Below are 25,025 nucleotides of genomic sequence, written 5' to 3'. Positions count from 1 at the left end.
CAACAATTAACGAACGACTTGATCATGATGAGTTACATAATCGCATACTATTTCAACATGAATACTAACAACTAAGTTTACTTTGTCTTATTACATTTCCAATAATGGCCCAGCCATTCCTTAGCTTTAAGACTACTTGACTTAGCGTTCTATTCCTTTTTTTTTCTACAAACCATTTGCAGAAATGCGTTTCGGGAGCAAGTGTCCAACACATAAGAACAGTAATCATGTTTGCTCAACAAATGCCATAGTTGGATGAAGGAGAGTTCACAACACTCCCTCTTCTAATGCCCTTCAGCAATTACATGCAAACATCATAAGTAAATTTAACTGTCGAATCGTTATTCCATTTTTCCTTACCCTCGCCCATAAAGGCGACAGGAGTGCCCAAAGTGCTTGCAGAGGCTGACTTTGTTTCATCATTCTTTTTCATTTGGCGTCTGGCTCTCTTGCCGTACACTTTTGAGGTTGAAGCCTCCAAATCCAATACCGATGGTGCAGATTCTTCAATCGTTGCTTAGTATTAGTCCAACCATTTTATCAACTCATGAAATGGCCTTCTTAAGCCCATTTAGAGTTTATGACAAATAGGTCGAAGGAGGCATGAAGACCCAAAGGATCACATCAATGTACATCTCCTTTCGAGATCAACATTGAGCTTACTCAGCTCTTCCACAAGGGATAGCATCTCAATCCCATGTTTATGTACAGACGATCCTCAATCCTCTTGGCTTCAGAAATGCTTCCGTCGCGGCATATCCAATATGCCGATTCGACGCCACATAAAGTTGATTTATGTGAAATATTTATTGAACCAAGAACGTCCAACCTGTCATAACGCTCATGAGTGACAGAAGCAGGTATGACGCTGCAAACCTTGCGATTGTCCTTATGCCTTATCCCGAACGTCAAATGTTCCTTAAGTAAAGACTCCTTTTGCAAGTCCGATGGAAGTGGATTTTTCATGACACAAGACTAGGTTCAAAAATCGAGGACAATCCTCTGATTTTCACAGTCAATATTAATCAATTATGTTCCATTTAAATGAATCTCAAAGTAAAGAAGATTGGAAAATGGTATCCTAGACATACATTCTAAACGCAAAGCAGAAACAGCAAGTAGATTATAGCAATATTGAGTTGAGTTAAGTCTCGGTCTTTAGTCGTTAACTTCTCCCCCTATTTCTACAAAATCTCACCATTGTCAAGTGGTAGTTTCGAAAAATTCTTTCCTAGTGGGGTTGGAATCCATAAGAAAATTTTCCATGCCTCGTTTTTACAATTCACAAGGCAAAAGCCTCATGGGAGGTATCCAATATCATTCTCATCCCATGAGGTTTACAAGATATTTTGCCTCACCTCTTTACATGCGAGGGGATCAGCCCTGGAACACGCAAGTGGAAGCGATTAAAATCAATTACGTAAATTAAAACGAAAGCGCAATAAAATCATAATTCCAAGGGTGTACCATTGAAGTTCCGAGGTGTTTGATGTAGTTAATAAAATTAATGGGGTAATGGGTGGAATGAAAACCAAGAGGAACAAAAACGTAAATCAAGGATTACCTCTTTCTTTTATTTACTTCGAACCACATTCGTTTTGATCCGTTCACGCAAGACTTCAACGTAGAAGCCCTCGAAAGTCGCGTCGAAACCACACCAGAATTGGGATCCCTCAATTCTCTTTGCTAGAAGAAAATTAGGGAGAAAAATATACACCAAGTGCATACAAGAGGGGCAACCGAGTGGAAATTAGGAGAGTAGGAAGTTATTTTTGTGTATTCATTTATTAGTTATTCCAAATAACTAATAAACATATAGATACCTTGAATGGATGCATTAAAATATGTCTAGGTTCATTTAACCATCCATAAGTTTATAAAATACATTATTCCAAATAAAGGATGACTAACATGGAATTTCCAAAAGTGAATTTGTTAGTCAATAATTTTCTTTTCTAACAATTTCCACCAATTTAATTAATGGGCTTGGGCCAATTTTAATTAATTAAAATACAAGGCCTAATTAATTAAATCCAATTTAATTAAAGCCTACTTCATTAAGTCTATCATATATTTAATCCAATTAAATATATGAACCCAATAACCCTTTATTAAATAATAAGTCCAACTTATTAAATAATAAGGGCAAGGTCAATATAAATTAATCCAATCAATTTATCATTGGGCTTAGGCCTGTCAACGAGTCGAGCTCGAGCTCGACGAGCTGGCCGAGGTCAAGCTCGAGCTCGAGCTCGACAATGTATTCTCGAGCTCGAGCTCGAGCTCGAGCTCAAGCTCAGTTTCTCGAGCTCGAGCTCGAGCTGTCGAGCTCAACTCGAGCTCACCAACCTCGACAGCTCGAATCATCATCATTATTATTATTATTATTATTATTATTATTATTGCTTTAAATCATGAGATCGAATCATAAAATTTTACATAGATATAGTTAATTATGTTCATACCGTCTGATATGATCTAATTGACATAGTCTTGTATATATTTAAATTTCGTATGAATCGGGTGCCCGAATTTTAAAATTTCATAAGTATTGATTAAACTTTTTAATCTCATTATATATATAATAAAATAATAATTAGAATTGTTCAACCATCATCATCATTACTATTATTATTATTATTATTATTATTTTAAATAATAAAATCGAATAATCAAATTTTTACATAGATATAGTTGAAATTAAATGTTAACAATTTGCAAAATTTATGTATTTAAAAATGTTAGTATAACATTGATGTAACTATCATCTTACATTATTGAAAAATATGGGTTAATCGGGCCATCAAAATTCAGATCTGACCGTTAGATATGATAAAACTTACAAAAAAATACATTTGGTAAAGTTTTAGATTTATTGGATATACGGATGTTGAGATATCGTACTCGAAACATAAGAGTAATCATTCAAGACGGTGTATCGTTGAATCAGGCCATGTGATTTTAAATCATACCGTCGGATATGATCTAATGGGCACAATCTTGTATATATTTAAATTTCGTATGAATCAGGTGTCCGAATTTTAAGATATCGTACTTATTGATTAAATTTTTTAATCTCATTATATATATAATAAAATAATAATTAGAATTGTTCAACCACCACCACCATCATCATCATCATTATTATTATTGTTGTTGTTATTATTATTATTATTATTATTATTTTTAGATTAATTCATAGGAATTACTAAATCTTGACATAAATTTATAAATAATAAAAATTTATAAGTGAATTAATTGTCAATTTAAGAAAAATATAATGTAAAACAAATATATATTAAAATATAACATAAAGTTTATATATGTCATATTAAATAATAATTTTAATTATAAAAAAATTATAATTTACTAAGTTGTTGATTAAATTTATTTTTATATAAAGATTAAATGTATAAATAAAAGTACCATAATTTATTACTATCCAAAATAAAATGTATGATATTGATTAATAATTATAATATATGGTCAATTTTAATTATAAAACTAATCAAATATTAAATATAAAATTAAATATATAAAAAATTCAAAAATAAAAAAATATATAAAAAAAATAAAAAAATATTCACCAGCTCGCGAGCCAGCTCGCGAGCTGGTGAACAGCCAAATATGAGCTCGAGCTCGAGCTCGATAGGAGCTCGAATTTTTCGAGCTCGAGTCGAGCTCAAAGTCGAGCCGGCTCGACTCATCTGCCACCCCTAATTGGGCTTATCCAAACAATGGAGCTGGGGACTCAAGTCATACCGACCAAGCCTCCAAGGCTTACATATAACGATCCCCACGAGTTAGTTCAGTCGATTTGACACCTAGCTAATCGACACATTAAGATCGCATAGACGTCCCACGTCTGTCGGCGAGGAAACACGACACTAATCAAATGAATGTGACTCTTAATGCAACCTTCAATAGGACTCTCGATGCCAAATCTCAAAGTCATCGACTTGGAACATTTCAGACCCAATCTTAAACAGTTAGTTTCATGAGCGTCATCCCATGCGTAATCCAACTGTTGAGCGTCATCCCATGGGTCTCAAAACTGCCGATCCAATTGGCTTTTGGTCACCCATTCACACAATGCAGTAGGTTCATCTATTCTTAAAGGTTTCCCAATTTTGGAAGCAATGGTGAGCAAATCATTTTTCTCATATAAATGGACTGGAAGCTCTGATAATCTAATCCAGACCGGTGCAATTGATGATTCAATTTGGGGATCAAAGTTAGGTGTCCATTTAAACACTCTCATATGAAAGCTATCAAATGTCCATTCACCTTTAAGGTAGATTCTAGAGAAATCTTCTTCTTTAGATAGGCAAATCAATACATGCTTAAGACTAAGCCTATCAACAGTGACATTACCTTTCAAACCAAGTTTCACAATTCTAAGACACAGGAAATCAAGATTTCGGAGGCCATGAGAAAACTTACCAACCGAACTAAATTTCAACCTAGAAGCTAGAAGAGTTGTTTCGTCATATGGATAGATAATACCTGGTTCGCCTTTGTAGCTAAAGTCAAACCGATCATGCGAATATCACAATCCTGGAAGGTTTTCTTGGTAGCTTGCAATGGGTCATGCTGAAAGTGAGACTATGACATATGTTGAACAATTTTTGGCAAGAAATTTTTTGTTGAATTGCTCCTTGGGATTGGTCGTAGTATGAGAAGTGGTGGAGTTGGGAGTTGCAGCTACTGAAGGTTAAGTCCCAGCCATCTTCAAATTTGGAGGAGCTCACTGTTCCATGAGAGAAGAGTGAATGGGTGGAGCAACTATTCGAATAGGTGACCAAAAGCTAATTAGATTGGCAATTTTGAGAACCATTCAAGCAATCAGTATATGAGTAATATTTGACCCGACGAATATGGTAAGCATTCGTCTTTGGCATATGTATCTATTGTGCATACAAAAATTACGTTAAGCACTGCTTTGACATCACAATAGATGCCCATAGACCACTTTAACAACCGTGCAATAGTTGGACTGTGTATTGGATGTCAGTCATGAAATCAACTACCAAAGGTTGGGTCCAAAACGCTCAAAGTCGAGGACATCGAGAGTGGGCATCAAGTGTCCTATGGTGACTTGCATTAAGAGTCGAATTCATTATATGAGTGTCGTGTTTCATTAGCGACAGACGAGGGACGTCTGTATGATCTTAGTGGGTCGATTGGCTAGGTGTTGAATCGACTGAACTGACTTGCTAGGATCATCACATGGAAGCCTTGGAGGCTTGGTCGGTTTAACTCAAATCCCTGACTACGATAGTACGGGAGTAGTCCTCAGACTTGAAGAATCACGGCAGTCTGTGCATACGATGACTGTATCTCAGATCTGTACGAGAGGTGACTGGATCACATACATGATCATCAGAAACCTTATCTAGTGCACTCGGAGTATGTAGCAAGGACGATGAGTTCCAAGAAGAGAATCCGTCCCCTGTTAGTATGTGATAGAGGTATCTCCTATGCACTCTGAGATGCATCCACGCTCTGTGAACTTGTTGCCACAGTCATTGATCGAATAGGAAAAAGAGGTTCCTATATCGAGAAACTTGGCGTAATGCAATCTCAAGTATTAAAAATATACACATAGTCCAGGATGAGAACCGACACCTAATTTCATGCCCTAGACTAAGGTCCGGAGATGGTAGATGGAAGGACTGTACCCGTATAGACTCTGGAGCTTAAAAGTTCACATGGATTTTCACCTAGTCTCTAGTGTCATGGACCATTGCTAGACTGCCACCCATGGCGATAGAGTTTCTTAATCAAGAGTTGATCGAGAATTATTAATTAAATTGAATTTAATTAATCATAGTGTTGGACACTAGCCCAAGTTTAGTAGAAAGGTGAACCTAAAGGGTCACAGACAAATCACCAAGGAAGGACGAGGAATTAATTGAGAATTAATCCATAAGTAATTGGATTACTTATATATGAGATCGATCCATTGGATGGATAAGCCCAAAGATAAATTGATTGGATTAATTTATATTGGACTTGCCCTTATGATTTAATAAGTTGGACTTATTATTTAATAAAGGCTTATTAGGCTCCTGTATTTAATTAGATTAAATATATGATGGACTTAATTAAGTAGGCTTTAATTAAATTGGATTTATTTAATTAGGCCTGATATTTTAATTAATTAAAAATCGGCCCAAGCCCATTACTTAAGTTGGTGAAAATAATTGGAAAAGAAAATTATTGACTAACAAATTCACTTTTAGAAAGTGCCATGTTAGTAATCCTTTATTTGAAATAAAGGATTTTATTACCTTATGGATGGTTAAATGAACCTAAGCATATGTTAATGCATCCATACAAGGTATACATATGTATATTAGTCATTTGGAATAACTAATGAATACATATCAAAGTAAGTAATAGTTTCCTCTCCCCTAATCACTCCACTTAGCCGAACGCCCTCATGTGAATAGATAGTCTTTTTTTTCCTCAATTCTTTTCTAGAAAATGAAGTTCAGGAATCCCAAGTTCCGGTGTGGTGTCGATGCAACTTTAGAGGGCTTTTACATTGAAGCCTCGCGTGAACGGATCAAACGAATGAGGTTGCAAATAAATCAAATTAAAGGTAATTCTTAATTTACATTTATGTACCTCTCGTTTTACATTTAACCATTAGCCCCATTAATTCTATAATAATCGTTTATTTCATTAACTACATTAAATGCCCGGGAGCTCCAAGGGTACACCCCTTGGATTATGGTTGTATTGCAATTTCATTTCAATTTATGCAATTTATTTTAACCGCTTCCACTTGAGCATTTTCGAGCTGATCTACTCACACTTCGCGGTGCCTTTCAGAAGAATACAACCTCTGAAAACAGGAAGTAAGAGATAGGTACCTAAGTATGGCATACGGAGACTTCTTCCGGCATAGGTTAGCTTGTACCTAGTTTCCCCACAAAACTTGAAGTACTTCAAATCAACGTCATCCTTCTAGTGCAGCATACAACCATTCTTACATGTGTCAATCTTCTCAATGGGTAAACCTAAATGCTTTATCAACTTCTTTGTGCTGTAGAAATCTCTCGGCAGGTGAGACTTAGGGGCAATATTTTATTAGCCCATTGGGATATCCGATCATATGATCGCTCAGAAATATGGCCGTCCATCTTGCTGCCACCAACTCAGCAATAGTTGCCAATTGAGATTGGGTACAGCCCTTCCACATTGGCTGGTCAGCAGCATGCACTTTACTGAAAAAACATTCTGCCAACCGTGAATCATAATCATAGGGGCCACTGCCATAATAATATGAACTAGGACCAACATCAATAGGGTAGGACCTCGTACCATCATCAAGCACACCATCGTGAAAAGAAGAAAAATAACCATCTTCTGAGCCCAATCTATATGTTCTTCATCACCGCAATGTGAATAATTATCCTCGACATAGCTAGCTAAGGTTTTCTCCTCCAGCACTGGAGGGATAGTCACAGCCTCAAAGCTCTCCTGTACCTTATCCTCATCCAGAGAAGTCCTATTATATATTCTGGCATAAACCCTCGCATACACAAGCAATAACTGACATCATCGCTTGTGTGGAACATTGTGTTTTTGCATTTTCTACAAGTACACCTATTTCTGTCTCCATCCATATGTCCATGTTGACCCTTTACCCATTCTATGAAAGTCTTAAGCCCATGCTCAAACTCTAATGTTAGACTTGTCCTCCCAGGAAAGTTCTTATTATACATCCATCTCCTCAATTCTCGTGACCTGATAATATATATCACTGTATTCACATATAAATATAAATATTTAGTTAATTTTCTAATTTGACGACCTAAAAATTTATAAATATTACACTATACTATTTAGGAGAATACATATAATTAATATGATGTAAGATTAATAAAAAATCATAAAACTAAAATAAGTAAACTACAACTAATTTAATTAAACACAATAAAGTATTAAATTAGTCTCTATTACATGCTCAACCAACTTAAGTGATGATCAGCACTAGTTGATGGACCAAAATTCGAGTAATAATCTACAAGCTAATCAAATGTATATGCACGAAAATCAGAGTGTTGAGAGTGTGTGTGGTTAGTATAAGAATTTTTACAACAAATGAAATGAAATGAAACGAATATATATAAGTTATTTTGTAGCGGCTTTTGTAATGACCTTTAGAATGCATAAGATAGCCGTTGAAAACTAGCCGTTAGAACGTATAGCCTTCATTTTGTAATGGTCTTTACAAAAAAAACCATCTCTAATGTGGTGGTTATTTTAATACCGTCTTTTTGTATATTTTGCAACGATTTTTGCCAGTTTCGTTGTAATAGCTGATTACTTGACCAAATAGCCATTACAAAAATAACTAGTCGTTACAAAAATGATAGCAAAATAGTAATAGCCTACAAATTGTAACAGTTTTAGGCACACATAAATTTTGTAATGGGTGTTGCAACAGTTTTGGCCGATACAAAAAAGAAATTATTTTTATTATCCCTTAATGACGTCAGCACGTCCAATCCGTTACAAAGCTGCTACAAAGCCATGTGTATTGGAATAGCCATATGGCCGTTACAAAAAGCCGTTATAAATCCCACCTTTTTTTGTAATGCACAAATAATCTAATTCATTAATGATAGGGCCTATTGTTCATTGTCAAGAAAATTTTACCTAGCCAATTGAACATGCAAATATGTAATTGCTTGTTTAGTTCAATAACTAGTGGTAACTTCATCATGTTCTAGTGGTTGATTATGTTGTGCGGGCACAATCTAAATTAAATAAATTCTTGTAGGAATATATTGGTTAGAATTGGCCCTTTCTAGTTATGAATATTGTTGGTAAATTAAATCATGAGAATGTTCCCAAGGTTATTTACTAGTTAGAGAATTAGTCAATAGACGTTCCTTGGCTAGCAAAAAGATAAGGAAGAGTGAGGTTGTTAGGTCATACTAATGATCATAACCAATTTATCTATTATGAATGATTGTAATTTTTACATCTATGACCAACTATGGAATTGAGCATGATCTTGTTACTCATTAGCAAGCATTGTTAATGTAGCACCCCCTTCGCTACAAGAGCTATATTTACCCTAAATGTCATACTTATAGTAATCCCTGTGTTTATATATATAAATGCACATAATCATCTGATTAATATACATACGTATTCACAACGTCATAACGACATAGTCAACCCACAACATCACATATATACAAATCAAACACCACAGGTGATCCACCACAGTTAATCTCTACGCCCATGTTCTCTTTATACAAACAAAATAAGATTTGTACTCTGGCTGACAAGAGGAGAAAACAGCATACTGGCCCGACCTGACTGAGTATAGTGCGTAGACCTATTCTTCGACAGTCAAACACCTCAAAGTCTACTCCTGAAAGAAAGTATCAACAGAGGGATGAGCCTGCCACTCAGTAAGTAAATAATTAGCCCTATCTATATATGTACATCAAACACAGCCCAAACATGACAAGTAGGCAACATGCATGGATTATAGTCAATTTAACCCCAACATAATCAATTGTAGTACACCACATAGCTATCTCACAATAATATAATCAGTTAAACTTTTTTTTTCCTAGTTTGCTTACCAGAAGGTGATATCGTGTTTTTCCCGTCAACTCAATCTCACCGTCATATAAATTTAAGTGAATCCCCTTGACAGCCGGCTCATCAATCTCATTTCGCATCATAGCTCTTTTCAATTCGCATCATAGCTCTTTTCACATCACATCTTTTTTTTTTCATATCGCATCAAAGCTCTTTTCATTTCATTTCTTTCTCATATCGCATCAAAGCTCTTTTCAACACGTCAAGGGGTATTCACGCCACAATTATATTCAATTTCCACCACTCCCTCATTTCCACATATCACCATTCTTGTAAGCAACTAGTAACGTAAAACAATATATCATTACATTCTCATTTTCAGATACCCACAACACAACATACAACAAACATGATATTCAACATATTTTCTCATTCCACGTACACAATGCCATCAATCAATTCAAATCATTCGCCACGCATATATTTTCAGATAAAACAATATCAGCATGAATCACAAAGTCATATAATAGTAATACCACAAATAAAGAGAACATATATAGATAATACTAATTATTTACTTACCTCAACCTCACAACGTTTCTTTTTACTCAATCGCTAATTGTCAGTCCTTTCACCTCACCCCCGTATCCTATAATGAGTTATACCACACACAATTAATATATCGAGAATATCGTGATTTCTGTTAAATATAATACTAAATATTATTCGTATAATTTCTTATAACTCTTTAATATTCCACTTCTATTGACGTACAAATCTTCATTTTTCCTCTTTATTAACATACCATTTATTAAATAAAATTTTCGAAATATTTCTATGGATTTCTTATCACTTTCTCGCTATTATATAATTTAATTAAATAACAATATGTAGAATTGTGTATTTAGTTAACAATTCCGATGGAATTATATAAATTGGCTATAACAACATTCAAATCTAATAAATTTAATAATCTAATTAACCAACGATATCATTTTTTATATCCAATTTAATATTTAATTCGACACTATTTTAAATAGCCAAACTCATAAAATACTCCGGTTAAATAGTGCATCACTTAGTATAAACAACATTTAGTAAATAAACTAATTAAATAATATAATTATATAAATTAATAAAATTTTAAAATGATAAAATCGTACCTCTGTTTCTTTCTTTCCTGCGCAAGAGCAAGCCTCACTTTTTATGTGTGTGTGTTATGCATGTGTGTATGTAATATGCTTGTGTGTGTATTTAAGGAAAAGAGAGGAGAGTGAGGCGGTGGGCTGGTGGGCCCACCCTCAATTTTCTTTTCTTTCTCTCATATATATATATATCACTTACTAATATATATATATAACTTACATATATGTATTTACATTATATTACTTACTTATATATATACTATTTATATATATATAATATTATTATTATTTTATCTAATTAATTAGACTTTTCTCAAAATACCATTTACGTCCTTCCTAATTTTCTTAATTAATAGAAATTATCCCAAAATATTATAACGAACTCCAATTTAATTCATTCAAGTGTTATTATGCTCCAATTATGACCCATAATTTAGTGGCTAATTAACTAAATTTCACGAAAATTTACCAATTAATCCTACAATTATGTATTATAATATTTGGGGCGTCACAGTTAAGGTCCTTGAAATCTGTACACATTCTCCACTTCCCCCCTAGCTTGTGAATAATACCGCATAAGCCAAACATTCAGTATACTGGACTTCCTGAACATATCCTTTATGGGGTTGAACTTGTTCTTAATATGGTTATGTAATACTTTCTTGCTTTCTAATGATCTCCTTTTACTTGCCTAATACCATTCATTGTCAGGAACTTAATTTTAAAAATGGTAAGTTGATACTTCAGCCTGAAACTAATTTAAAGTAGGGCATCCCAATATAATGTTATAAGCAAAAGGTATATCAACAACCAAATACCTGACTACAATGGTTTTTCGACACGGATCTGCTCTAAGAGATATTGGCAAACTTATAACTCCTGCAGGAGCTGCAGTTCCTCCTTCAAATCCAATAAATGGGGTATTAACTGCTTAAATGTCTGTTAGAGGTAGGCCCATTTTGTCGATCAGATTCCTGAAAATGATGTCGGTAGAACTGCCACTGTCTACCAATACCTTCTGGACAGAAAAATTTGCTACATCTATTGTGATGACTATGTGGGAAGAGTATGTTCGCAAGGTCCCGATCATCAAAAGTTATGGCACTTGCCTCCGTGGGAATCAACAACATTGTGGATTCTGAATGTCCCTCATCACTTGGCATTAATCTCACATACTTCTTTCTCGGACTCATTGAATCTCCACAGGAAGGTTCTCCAAATATTGTGTTGATCACCCCTCTTTTGGGTTGATTATCATCATTTAAATCATCCTTCTTTGGGGGCTTTCATGTCTCCTCTCACGATTGTGAGATGTACTTCTCTTTCTCGAGGATTGTGTTCATTGTTTTTCATTCGCTCTCGCTTTGTAAATTCTTTCAAATAACTTTTCCTAATCAACCTCTCAATTTCATATTTCAATTGGAAACAATCTTTAGTGTCATGGCCCTTCTCCTTGTGGAACTTGCAATAAAAATTTGAATTCATTTTTAAGGAGTTAGCCTAGTTACTAAGGCCATTGGAGTAACTTCTTCTCAATGTTCAGCAAGGTCTGGATTCTCATAGTTGTGAATGGAGTATATTCGTGGAACATTTTGTGCCTTGGTGCTGGGTCTTTTTCAAACTCAGGAAGTGCTTTTTCTGTTCCTTTCTTCCCTTTCTTCCCTTTCTTTTGGTCCTCGTCTTTTCTTGCTTGGACCTTCCATTCATTCTTCTTGAGAATGTTCATCTCTTCTTCTTGAATGTACTTTTCAGCTATCATATGAAGTTCTTCAACATTAGCAGGAGGGTCCCTGGCCAATGCTGACGCAAGAGTTCCTTTCTTTAGTCTATGGATCAATATTGAAGTCATTATATCCACTCTGAGGTCGTGGTACCTCCAAGACCTCCGTGTTAAATCTATCGATGAACGCTCTCAAGGTCTTGTCATCTTTTTCTTGATGGAGAACGAGTAAGTTGCCGATCTTTTATCTTTCTTTTGACTAGCAAAATGGTGCAAAAACTTGCAGGCCAACTTATCATAAGAAACCACTATAGCAGGAAATAAAGAACTGAAACATCACTACCCTCTTGCATAAAGCGTGGTAACAAATATTTGACAACAAAGAGCATTAGACAGTCCACAATTATAAGATATTAACGTAGGCTGTTAAATGCTCTTCGGGGTCCTTATAGCTGTGATATTTCGGTACATCTGCAATTTTTACATTTGGTCCCAAAGTTTCTGCTAAGATTTTAGGGATGAACTAGGATCCCATTCTCACAACAACATTTTCCATTTCAACTTGAGCTTCCGAACCCATTGCAACTGGTCGTCTCAAATCTTCTAACCTTCTGCTAGTCGGTCTTCCTGTTCGTTAATTTCATGAATTTCTTCGTATCTCCGAGTCTGTTCTTCTACAATAGTATTTCTTCCACTGCTCACCTCTTCCGATGGGGCTCTCCAGGCTTTTAATATGCTCTAGGATGCAAAGGAGGAGGCCGAAGAAGTTCTTCCTCATCCCTCTTCCGGAGAAGTCTTCTCCTCACCCTAGGGTGGAGAACAGGTTCTAGAACATAAGATTACAGTGAAGCTTCACGCTGCTCTATCACCGCTTGCGATGCTAGAGATGGAGGGGGCAATGCCACCATGCCTCTTTCAATTGCCTACTCGTCAAACATTTGCCTCAGATCATTCCTCGATATCGTAATCATTTCATTAGCCTCTTGAATACTTATGACCTGAGTACTCGATGACCCTGCCACCACTTGATTTCCTTGTCTCTAGTGGGATTGAGGGGGAATGTCCACCACCTTCTTCACACTCGAAAAGAACTATGACAGTTCCCATTGACGGCTCCAAATGTTATACCACAGAATTATCAAAGGTATCCACAAGCACACCAGGGGATATTTATGGTCTCTAAAGCAGTTAGACGATGGTAGTTCAAGGAATCTAAGTAGCCTGCAAGAGAGAAATCCGTTAGAGCCAAGTCAAAAGGGATTCCAACGATGGCTCTCGACGATCAAGTTAGCGGGAATCCCAGATGATGTCCATAGAATATATGAGAGATAGAGTGACCCAACCATGTTTTGGAGATAGAGAGTCATATTTATATGTGTTTGTAGGTTATACAATTTCATGTGCACCCTTAGATTTTGTCTTGATCCAATGGGTGGCAATGGCCCGTACATACCTAGCATATAATGACAGGAAGTGTCCAGGGGACCAACCGTACATAAAGGATTAAATGCAATTTTGATCCTCTAACTATAGCCAAATCCAATTTTAGTCCTTTAACTTGTTAGGATTTGGATTTGGTCCTCTATGTATTTTAATTTCTCAATTTTAGGATTTTTTTCGATGAAAAATTACCCAGTCCGCCAGAAATTTCCACATGGAGCCCATGTGGACCTTTAAATTAGGGCTGAGACATAATTAGTTATTTTAAGTTGACTTGAAAATTTTTGGATTTAAAAAAAATTGACATGGCATAAAATTCCACATCACTGAGAAAGAGGGAAAGCACTCAGCAGCAGCAGCACATCGTGAGCTTTTTATAGGAGAACGCAGAAGCCCCATTTTTCAAATGAAGAACCCTAATCGATTTCCCTCTTCTCGCCACTTCTCTCGCTAAAATTCCATCAATGTCCGTTGTTACAAGTTCAAACGAGTGTCATTGTGGAAGGCCCACAATGATGTGCACGGCGTGGACGAACGAGAACCCAGGGAGAAGGTTTCACTCCTGTCAGCAGTACAAGGTAAGAAAACCTACCTTGGGTTAGAATTTCTCTAAAAATATTATTCTTTGCTGTGTGGAAAGGCTGATTTTTATGGTTTTTTGGCAAAGAGGAGGGTGTAGGTTTTTTGCATGGGATGATCCCTCAATGTGCCAAAGTGCTAGGGCCATTATTCCAGGTTTGCTAAGGAGAATAAATGGTCTGGAAGCAGAGGTTGAAGTGCTGAGAAAGAGAAACAACAAAAATAAAAATAAAACTTAGTTAGCTTAGCTTTGCTTTGGAAGATTTTGTGTTGGTTGTTGAAATAGGTACATAGGCAGTTAGATAAATTTGGTGTTGTTGTTGCTGTTGTAGTAGAAGGAAAATATTCCTTTGCAATTATCGAATGTACAAGTGTAATTGGTTTTGATTCGAAATGATATTTGGTAATATACAAGTGTGGTTTTATCTTTATTTGTTGTTTATGGAAGCATTAGATTTTTGGTTTATGGAACTAAATATGAGCATCAGGAAAACTGAAATAAACAGGCTGGAAATGAGCATTGGCAAAAACTGAAATAAATAGCCTGGAATTGAGCATCTGCAAAAACTGAAAAAGCTTGGAATGTAGAATCTGGAGAAACTAAAAAACTGGAATTAAACATCGAAAAAATAAAAAAATGGAATGAACATCTTGAACACTGGGATTGAACATCTATAAAAGAGCAACTTTTGATTCACTTCACAACGACACAAGGTTCACAATAAGTGCACTTTTCATTGTTTCTGCAAACATATGTGCATAATTCAGAGTTAAATAAACAAAATGAGCTGTGAACTTGAGTCAGCATCCAGCTTTACATCAAAAAGAGCAAAAACAACAAAATACAATTGTCAACCTAATGAACTAAGCATCTGATGAACTAATCTGGCTTAAATCTAAAAACTTTTATCCTCCTTCTCTTAATATTGCAGCACGGTTTTCTTGTGGTGCTCTTGATGTGTTGGAAAAAACTGGTAACCCCTTGGCTGCCAATCATAGGTGGAAATGCTTGAATTTGCACTCTAGGTTGTAAGGTTAAGTGCTGGTTTGATTGTTGCAGTTGTTGATACATTGATGGACCTTTCTTGTATACTGGAGCTGCTGCAACTTGAGACTCCTGTTGTGTGATACAGGGTTCAACACTTGGTTCATCCATAGGATCTTCTTCAGGGGTAAAGGTGGAAGAATGGTAGCACCTTGTGTTTCCTATGAAAAGAAAAATCCAAAAATAGGTGAACCTTGCAGAAACTTACATATTGTCATCTGTTTGCCAACTTGAGTTTGTAAAAACTTCTAAAAAATTACAGAAACTTAAACTTAGAGTTGACTTTGCCATCTGTTTGCCAACTTGAGTTTCTTGTGCTACTTTCTTCTTTTTGCTTTCTTCTTACAGGGTATGCTTGACAGTTTCCACTTCCTACAACTACAACTCCTTGACCCAAGATCCACACAATGTTGACTACCATTAAAAAAAGATACTTGGTAATGGAGATCATCAGCTTTGATGGGCATACAATCAGACACCTTATTTGCATGTTTCTGTAAGATTTGTTGTATTTTAGGACACAATCTGTTCTTCCACTTTGTTGCACTCCTATCTCTATTTTTTTCCATCCTTCTCATAAGATATTCTCTAATCCATTCAAGCATGGTAAGAATTGGTTTGTCTCTTACATCCAAAGTGCATGCATTGAATGTCTCACACACATTATTCAACAACATATCACATGTAGATGACTCACTGAAGTGAGACCTAGTCCACTGAACTGCAGGTTTATCATTAAACCAGTCATAAGCTTGCTGTGACAGATTTATCATTTCTTGCATTCTCATTTTCCACCCACCCACAGTACATGCTTTGGCAGCATTCCAGAATGCATTTTTGAATGCTAAACCCTAAACCCAGTTTGTTTAATGTTATTGTGAAAATGCCTCACACAAAATCTGTGAACACATTTTGGGAAAACTTCTTCAAATGCTTGCATTAAGCTTTTTTGTTTATCAGACATGAATGTATATTCATATTCCCTATTTATATTAAGTTCATTTTTAAACACAAATTCGAAACCAATCCCAAGTCTCTCTGCATTCTTTATTCACTACAGCATATGCAATAGGGAATAAATAATTGTTTGGATCTACGCTTATTGCAGTGAGAAGAATACCCCCATTAGGCTCCTTCAAGTGACACCCATCAACTCCAATTATAGGCCTACATCCAGCTTTAAACCCAGTCCTCCGAATAGTCCCAAAGTTTGCTATACTGCCATTGAGGACTACCTTTAAGTTCCTTTAATGCTGCTTTTTTGGCTCTATAAGCCTGATGCCTAGACACATTCACCCTCAACTCATTTATTATGTCCACACTTTAAATCCCTTCACACATCTCTTTGCATTAGACTTCAATTTTTGTAAGTATTTATCTTTTATCCAATTTGTCTTCACATTTTTTACTACAAAAATTTGAGGACATGAATGATGGTCCCTCAAGAGGTTTATCTGGAAAGTTTCTTCACCCTTTACTTTAATTGCATGCATTGTCCATTCACAGTCGAGGATTCCACATTTTGCATATACCCTCAATTTGTCATTTTTGATGAATTTTAGTGCTTTCTTGGTCTTAATTGCATAAGACTGCAGTGTCTTCTTATATTCAGCTTTTTTATTGAACATCATCCCCAATTCAAAGGTTGGGTCATAAGTTTCTTCAGGGTTAAAGACATGGTAAGAAGGTCCAGTTCCCTCCCCCATCTGAGTCCTTATGTTCATCTAGGTCCCCATCATTGTCAACATCTTTTTCTTCATTTCCAGATTCACTACATTCCCCCCCAACTGCTGCTTCTAGCCTAAAAACTTCCCCCCCTTCATTCATTTCTTCGATCTCAAAATCACTATCAACTAAATAGTCATCCCCCTCACCCTCACCAAAATCAGCCCCCTCATCACCCTCACCAACATCAGCCCCTTCACCCTCACCAACCTCAACCTCTTCACCATTCTCAGAACCCTCAAGCCCCTCACCCCCTTCAGCACCCTCAATCCCCTCACCCAAAAACTGGTAACCCTCACCTAATTCAGCACCATCACCAATGTGTTGTTTAGTGAATCACATGCACAATGTGCTGCTAAGTGTTTTTCCTCTTTTTCAGTGATGTGGATTTTTATACCATGTCATTCTTTTTTTTAAAAAAATCGAAAAATGGCCAAGTCATCTTAAAATAGCCAATTATGTCTCAACCCTAATTTAAAGGTCCAAATGGGCTCCAGGTGGAAATTTTCAGGGGACTGGGTAATTTTTTGGATAAAAAAGGTCCGAAAAATGAGCAATTAAAATACATACAAGATCAGATCCAAACCCTAACAAATTAAAGGACTAAAACGGAATTTGGCTATAGTTAGAGGACCAAAATTGCTCAAAATGCGTTAGAGCCAAGTCAAAAGGGATTTCAACTATGGCTCCCGACGATTAAGTTAGTGGGAATCCCAAATGATGTCGATAAAATATATGAGAGATAGAGTGACCCAACCATATTTTGGAGACGGAGAGCCATATTTATATGTGTTTGTGGGTTAAACGATTTCATATGCACCCTTAGATCTAGTCTTGATCCAACGGGTGGCAATGGCTCGTACATACCTAGCTGATAATAACAGGAAGTGTCCAGGGGACCAACTGTGCAGTTTGAAAAAGTGGTCGCAGCACTGGTACTATTCTGACATTTCTATCTCCTGTGCTCAGAGGTATTTGGAGTCCTTTAGGCAATCGCTTATGTTCTGAGCTCATCAAGGTCTGCTCTTGGGGCAAAGGTATATCTGCATATTTCTATCAATTCTAACTTCTCATAAAGTCTCTATTTGCATTATGAAAGTCTGTAGTGGTAGGTATGAAATATACCCACATCAGATATTGTAGATAAGTATATTATTCTTTTATAAAAAAGAATATAGCAGTTTTTCCTTTTTGTGTTTTAAAAGTGTAGCAATTTATCCTCCTTTTAGGTAGAGAAATTGCTTCATTTTAAAAAATATAGTGAATACTTTAATATTATTTTTTTATAAATAAATAATTAATAATATCACAAAAATGATAAATTACATTAAAAACCTTACCTGATTTACTCGTACCCTTTATCGTTAAACCACAATATAATAATGTGGGATAGTCCCCATTTAATTCATCAATAGAGTAACATATTTATATAGAAAGACAATAGAGCCTATTAATTTGACACTAAAAGGAGTCAACTTAAATAAAATTCCATAGTTAAATTTTTAAAAGTTTAACGTGGCAATGCTAACGCTAATCGTTATATGAATCATCCTCCCAACTCTTCACACGTGGTAGAGTAGTAAAATTTTATATTCTTGAACTCCAAAGAAAATTCAAATAAAGAAAAATAGTCTGAATCTAGACCTCTCTACACAGCATTAAATGTAATTTACCTTAATAAAATTGGAAAACTAATAAAAAAGATAATTATATTTACATTCTTATCTATGGTTTATTGACATAAACTATCCATATCTTTTGTATAATTATAGAAACTACCCCTAATAATAAAAAAATAGGAGTAATTTGTATAATGATGCTAACATTTTTAAAAGGTGTGTTTGTAATTTTTTAAAAAAAAATAAAGAGTAGTTTGTGTAAGTGATATCGACATTTGGTGGGTGTATATGTAATTATCTAAAACATATGAGTGATTTATATAAATACACTATAAATTAGAAGTGTAAATATAATTATCTCATTAAAAAATTCTATAAAAAAACCTATCATTTAAAAAAGGATGTAAAAAGGAAAAGTGTGTTATTTTTTAAATGGTTTTTTTTTTTTCACTTTTTTCTTTTTCCACAGCTACTTTTTTTAATTTCTCAAATTTTATGGGGGTAAATTATATTTAACCCCTCTACATCCCATCCAAATCTAGCTAAGAGAACTTTCCGAGAGTGAGTATGCAATTCTCTCTCCCTCTCAAAAGAAAAATTAGCCATTATTATAGGTTCCCTCTATATAATAAATAATTTTTTATATTTTAAAATATATTATAAATAAAATATTATCGACACAATAAAACTTAGTATAGTAGTGTTAAAATAAAACGGAGTCACTTTTGTAAAGAAAAAAGAAAAGTAATTATGATCATTTTTAAAAATTATTGAATTAGGTCTCGTTTACTTTGAGGGATGAAATTAAATTCGGATAGATTAATGCTTGATAAATGTGGAATGAGATTAAGTTGTCACACTATATACCTGATTTATTTGTATTAATAAAATTTGGAATAAAACTAAATTTGCAAAACAAGTTAAAGAAAGAAATTAGGTAATCTTGTAGATATCTGAAAAGTTTGGAATTATTTTGAACCAAATATTTTCATATTTAGGAACAAATGTGTAAAACTACATGCAAGCCTCCTTCAAATGGGCCTTGTGGGTTAATAAATCCTACCAAGTCTAGTGGGATTTTTTATTATTTCTATCACGGGCCTAAGTAATATGGTTAAGGCCGGCCTAAATTCAAGTAAACAAGGGGTTAGGTTGGATATTTTAAGTTTAAAATATCCTACAATTCCCACAAATAAACAATGACTTGATAGTATAATTGTCATATTTAAAAATGATGTAACAATGTCACTAATATGGAGAGACGTTTCATATTAGTATAAATATGTAAATATATTTAATATTTAACATTTGGAAGAAATAATAACCCGTATAAACTCACCTTCACGAGATGTCAATATGAAATGTGGACATTACACTTTTTGTGTAGGGACATGTCCAAGAGTTGTCTAGATTCATCTACAAGGCAAGGAGGGGAAGCTAGTCTGTTCGATCTAGAACATTAGCAGATCCGTGATCACATGATGATGTTTACCAAGCTTGTCCTAATTCGAAACCAAGCCTTCAAGATTATTCTAGATTGACGTTCTTTTGGTGAGTTTATAAATTTTTTAAAATATTTTATAAAAAATTAGAAAGCTTATAAAAATATTAGAAAATATTTGATAAATTTTTCAATGAATGAGTTTATGAGATTCAAAAATAAAATGTTTAGAATCTTATTATAAGTTAGTTTAAAAAAGTAAAAAGTTCTTAGCTTACTTTTACATATTTGAAAAACTTCTTCATTTCTAACCATATTAATTATATAATTTTTCATTATTGTATATTTTATAAGTTTTATAATATTATTTTATTCAAATACTTTATAAACTTATTTTAGAAGCGTAAAACACCCCGAGCTCTCTTGAAGTTGGGCCCAATTACAAATACTTTCCCGTTGTTTTGAAAATTACCAATATCTTTTAATTTTGACGGTCGAATAACAATTTGCCCGATACATTATTGTCCAAATAGGTTTTTATTAATTTATTATGGTGAACTAATGCCTTCAAGACTATGAACTATGATTTCACTTATATTTTATAATTTTTACAAAATATTTTATGGACTAAGTGGATAATTTTTTAAAAATTTTTCTTCCACCTCATATGATTTTTTAATAATCGTTTACTATATTTTGAAAAAAAAACAAGAAATAAATACAACAAGTATAAAGTTTATAATTTTAAACCTTCATTCTAGGAATATATAATTTTATCAAATACATGGAAATATTTATAAGTTTTCAAAAAATAAGAGGATATTAATTACATCAAAACTCACATAAGCCCGTTATAATTTACCTTTTTTAAAAAGAAAATGTAACATCTTATCAAATACATTATATAACCTTTTTAAAAATAAAATGTAACATCTTATAAAATAAATTATATAACCTATCAAAAATACATTATATAAGTTCAACCAAACACCCTCTTCAATCTGATTCCGTTCGTGGGGAGCCAAAAGAAAAGGTTCTTGACATTTATTGTTGTATGTACCTATGGACTGTGATCTTGTAATGGTAGAACTTACTGTTTCATTTTTGGAGTAACGGGATTATCAACAAACATTTTATTAATTGTAAAAGGTCTCATTTTATTAATAGCATTTAGATGATAAATTTTTAACAGCATAAAAGCAATGATGCTCATCTCTCCTTATTTGAGTGCATGGTAGGGCAAAAGTCAAATGATTTTGCCAAAAACGAACAATAATCTACGTAAGGATCTTCGGGTGCACGTTATATCGTGCGAACGCTATAAAAATAATTAATTATACAATAAATCATTGTAACTTAAAAAATCAATACTATTTATTATTGGACAAAATGCATAAAACCCCTCTGTGTTTTAAAAAGTATGCAAAAAAAAAAAAAACCCTGTTTTAAGATAGGCTAAAAACCCCTTCCTGTTTTGTTTTAGTCAGCAAAAAACCCCCATTTTGTTAGCAACTAATGGGAAGTGGAGGAGACGCGCGTCTGCTGCATTTGGTAGTCATTTTCTGCGGTTTAAATTCATATTTAATGACACTTTGGACTAAAATACCCCTCTATGGGTCTATATAACACACAAAGGGCTTTTTGGCTTGTTTTATGTCTTCCTTTTGCTATTTCTCACCCTAAAGTACAAGTATTAAATTTTATTTATTAAATTTAAATTGAAATATTAAATTATATTTTATTTATTTAATATTAAGTATTATATTAAATTATATTTTATTTATTTAATATTAAGTATTAAATTAAATTATATTTAAATTCAAATAGTTTTATAATTATTAATTATTAAATCTAAAATTATTTTGAATTAATTAATATATATTTAAATACAATAATTATTATTAATTAGTCAAAATATTAAATTATTATAATTATTTAAAATACTTTTAATTAACTAAAATATATTTTGATTAATATAATTAAAATTAATTAAAAAAATTAAAAGAAAAACTACGAAATCTATAGTTTGACAACGATCAACATTTGTTATGGTTTTACTTATAGGCAAAATCCTTGGCACAGTTTATAGCTGTAAGAAATATTTTGACCTCGTTTATAGAAACAACAACTAATAATCATTGCATTGTCGTGGTTAATTAGTATCAATCATAATTTTTTATTTTTAACTATGGTAATTAACTATAGTGAAAATCAATATTGCATGTTGTGGAAGGGGATTTTGTATCGTTCCTAATGTATATGTTGGTAGTATTCATTTATTTACAAGGATAAACAAGTAATTTTTTATATACAAGTCACACAATCAACAAATACACCCTACCACACTTTTAAAACCTCCAACTCCACTATAAATATCCCGCATATTATATTTTAAGCCAACTTCATTTTCATCATTTGACAAGACATAACATAAAAATTCTCTCATTAGAAAAACTGAACTTATGAAGTATTAGTGTGTTGCGGGTAATTCTTCACTTTCACTCCCTTAAACCAAATTATATCCAAATCATTGGCGTCGTCTAAAATCATTACCCTGACTTCTAGTATGCAAACTAGGTACCAAGCTCACAATGTTCAAGGGATGGACACTACCCATGAAGCACAAGTGAATGGAGCAGGACAAACCCCAGCTCGTGAATCACCACCTCATGGGGTACCCCCTAATGAAGAAACCCCATTTAATGGAATAGTGCAATCACCCCGTGATCAAGCTCCACCTCTGCCACGTGGAGAATTACCCCTCCTCCCTCTTTGGGTGTTCCACCTCAAGAAATGATGATTCAGTTAATGCAAGAAACATTACTGGCCCTAATCTATTATGCATCTACACAAGCGGTTGCACAAGGATCTCTCAATTTGCCGCTCATCACCCCGTGAATCCGCCCCCTCCTTTCCCTCGCTAAAGTCAAGAATTATCCTTGGCCCCCAAGGAGGAGGAGCAGAGGCAGGAAGAGGTGAACAACAGAGTCCCGAAGTCGCTCAAACTCAAGAGCAAATCTCCCACCTCCCCAATCCCGACAATCCTCGCACCTGTACCATCAATAGGGAGTCAAGGATCTTTATCTACCCTTGATTGTAGCTCCTCCAAGATACAACTCTTTCTTTCCTGTAATCTTAGTCGAAGCACTTCCAACTGAGGTTCAAGTATCAAATCTTTTAGAGAACGTTGAAACAGATGACCCACAGGTATACTTAAGACGAATTTTATGCTAAAATTGATTGGTATGACTTGAGTGATGCCGCATGTTGCAAGGTCTTCCGCGCTCTGGCGTGGTTCTACCAACTTCCTGTTGGAACTATCTCTAGCCTCGAGCAGTTGACATAATATTTCTTGTATCACTTCTCCATGAACAAGAAAGTTCAAAAACCGGCCGCATACCTATTCAGCATTTCACTATAAGGGAAATGAGTCCTTAAGAGATTATGTTCAAAGATTTGTGGAGGCTTTATACGAAGTACACCATGTCAACCATGAGTTGTTGGCCAGCATCATTCAACAAAACTTGCTACCAGGAAGACTCAAAGATTCTATAATTGAAAAACCCCTTAGCAATCTAAAAGACTTACTCCTGCGATCACAAAAGTATATTAGGATCAAGGAGCAAAATGCTATTGACCTCTCCCTTAGCTTCAAGAGGAAGGGTAGAGAGAAGAAAAAAGAGCCAAAGAAGAAAGAGGGACACAAGCAATTACCTCCAATAAGGTTCATACACCACAACCTCCTGAATGCATCTCGTGGTGAAATATTAGTCGTGGCAGAGTAACAAGGGTTGATCAACTAATGGTCGAGGAAGATGAAAAATAATCCCAATAATCCCAAGTATTGTCGTTTTGATTGTGACAAAACACACAACAGAAGAATGTCATCACCTAAAGAATGAGATAGAAAAATTTATTCAATATGGAGACTTGAAATGAATATGTGAATTACCATCCAAGAGGACAATGATTAGACCAAGGGCCGAGTCCTCAACCTCAAGACTTAACTTCCACCCAAAATCTAAATGGTGACAGCCTCCCCACAGCAGGCGTTATTGCCGTGATTTCAGGATGTCTAGTAGGGGAGACTCCGCTAGTGTAAGGAAAGACTAGTTCAGCAGGTAGGGGAAACCATTGGCAAGCCCCCATACAAATCCATACCTTTAACTTGGAAAAATAAGAGGAAATTTCCTTGGCTTGTAAGACATGGACCCTACGAGGAACCAAAACGATGAAGCCTTGGTCACTTTAGCTATACTCTCCAATTTGTGGGTTAAGAAAGTGCTGGTAGATAGTGGGAGCTTAGCGGTCATTTACATTCTACGATGCATATGTCCAACTAGGAATTGACAAGGGTCAGCTACAGAATGTTAACACCCCACTTATTAAGGGAAGTGAAACTGCTATTGTCTCTCGGCTCTTACCTCAAGAAGTCCACAAAAATTATTGAGTTTCTCGTGGTCAAAGCTGCATCAACCTACAATATCATCTTAGAGAGACCGAGTTTAAACCTCTTCTGAGCAATAGGTAGCCTCCACACTCCATATGTAACTTAAGTACCCCACTTTTGATGGCATGGGGGAGGCCATAGGAGATGAACGAATGGAGAGATAATGCTATACAACACTCTAAAAAGATTACAAGAGAAGTTAGATGGGAGAACATCCAATGAGAAAGGAAAAAGGATGATGATCGACATTGGACACAAGCAAGGGACACCCCCAAGGACAATTTT

General features: G+C 34.7%; 1 long non-coding RNA gene across 1 annotated transcript; it reads right to left on the bottom strand.

Moving 5' to 3' along the window:
• Positions 1-9,141: 9,141 nt before the first annotated feature.
• Positions 9,142-10,920, bottom strand: LOC148787197 (uncharacterized). Its single transcript, XR_016066919.1, has 3 exons — positions 10,740-10,920; positions 10,159-10,225; positions 9,142-9,400 (listed from the first exon to the last, which is right to left on the bottom strand). It is a non-coding gene; the product is annotated as an uncharacterized LOC148787197 (long non-coding RNA).
• Between the last annotated feature and the right edge of the window lie 14,105 nt (positions 10,921-25,025).

The sequence above is a fragment of the Sesamum indicum genome, linkage group LG8 (genome assembly GCF_026168435.1).
Source record: "Sesamum indicum cultivar Baizhima isolate 11 linkage group LG8, ASM2616843v1, whole genome shotgun sequence".
Lineage (NCBI taxonomy): Eukaryota > Viridiplantae > Streptophyta > Magnoliopsida > Lamiales > Pedaliaceae > Sesamum > Sesamum indicum.
Note: the sequence above shows the minus strand (reverse complement) of the source record. Positions and strands in the feature narration are given on the sequence as shown.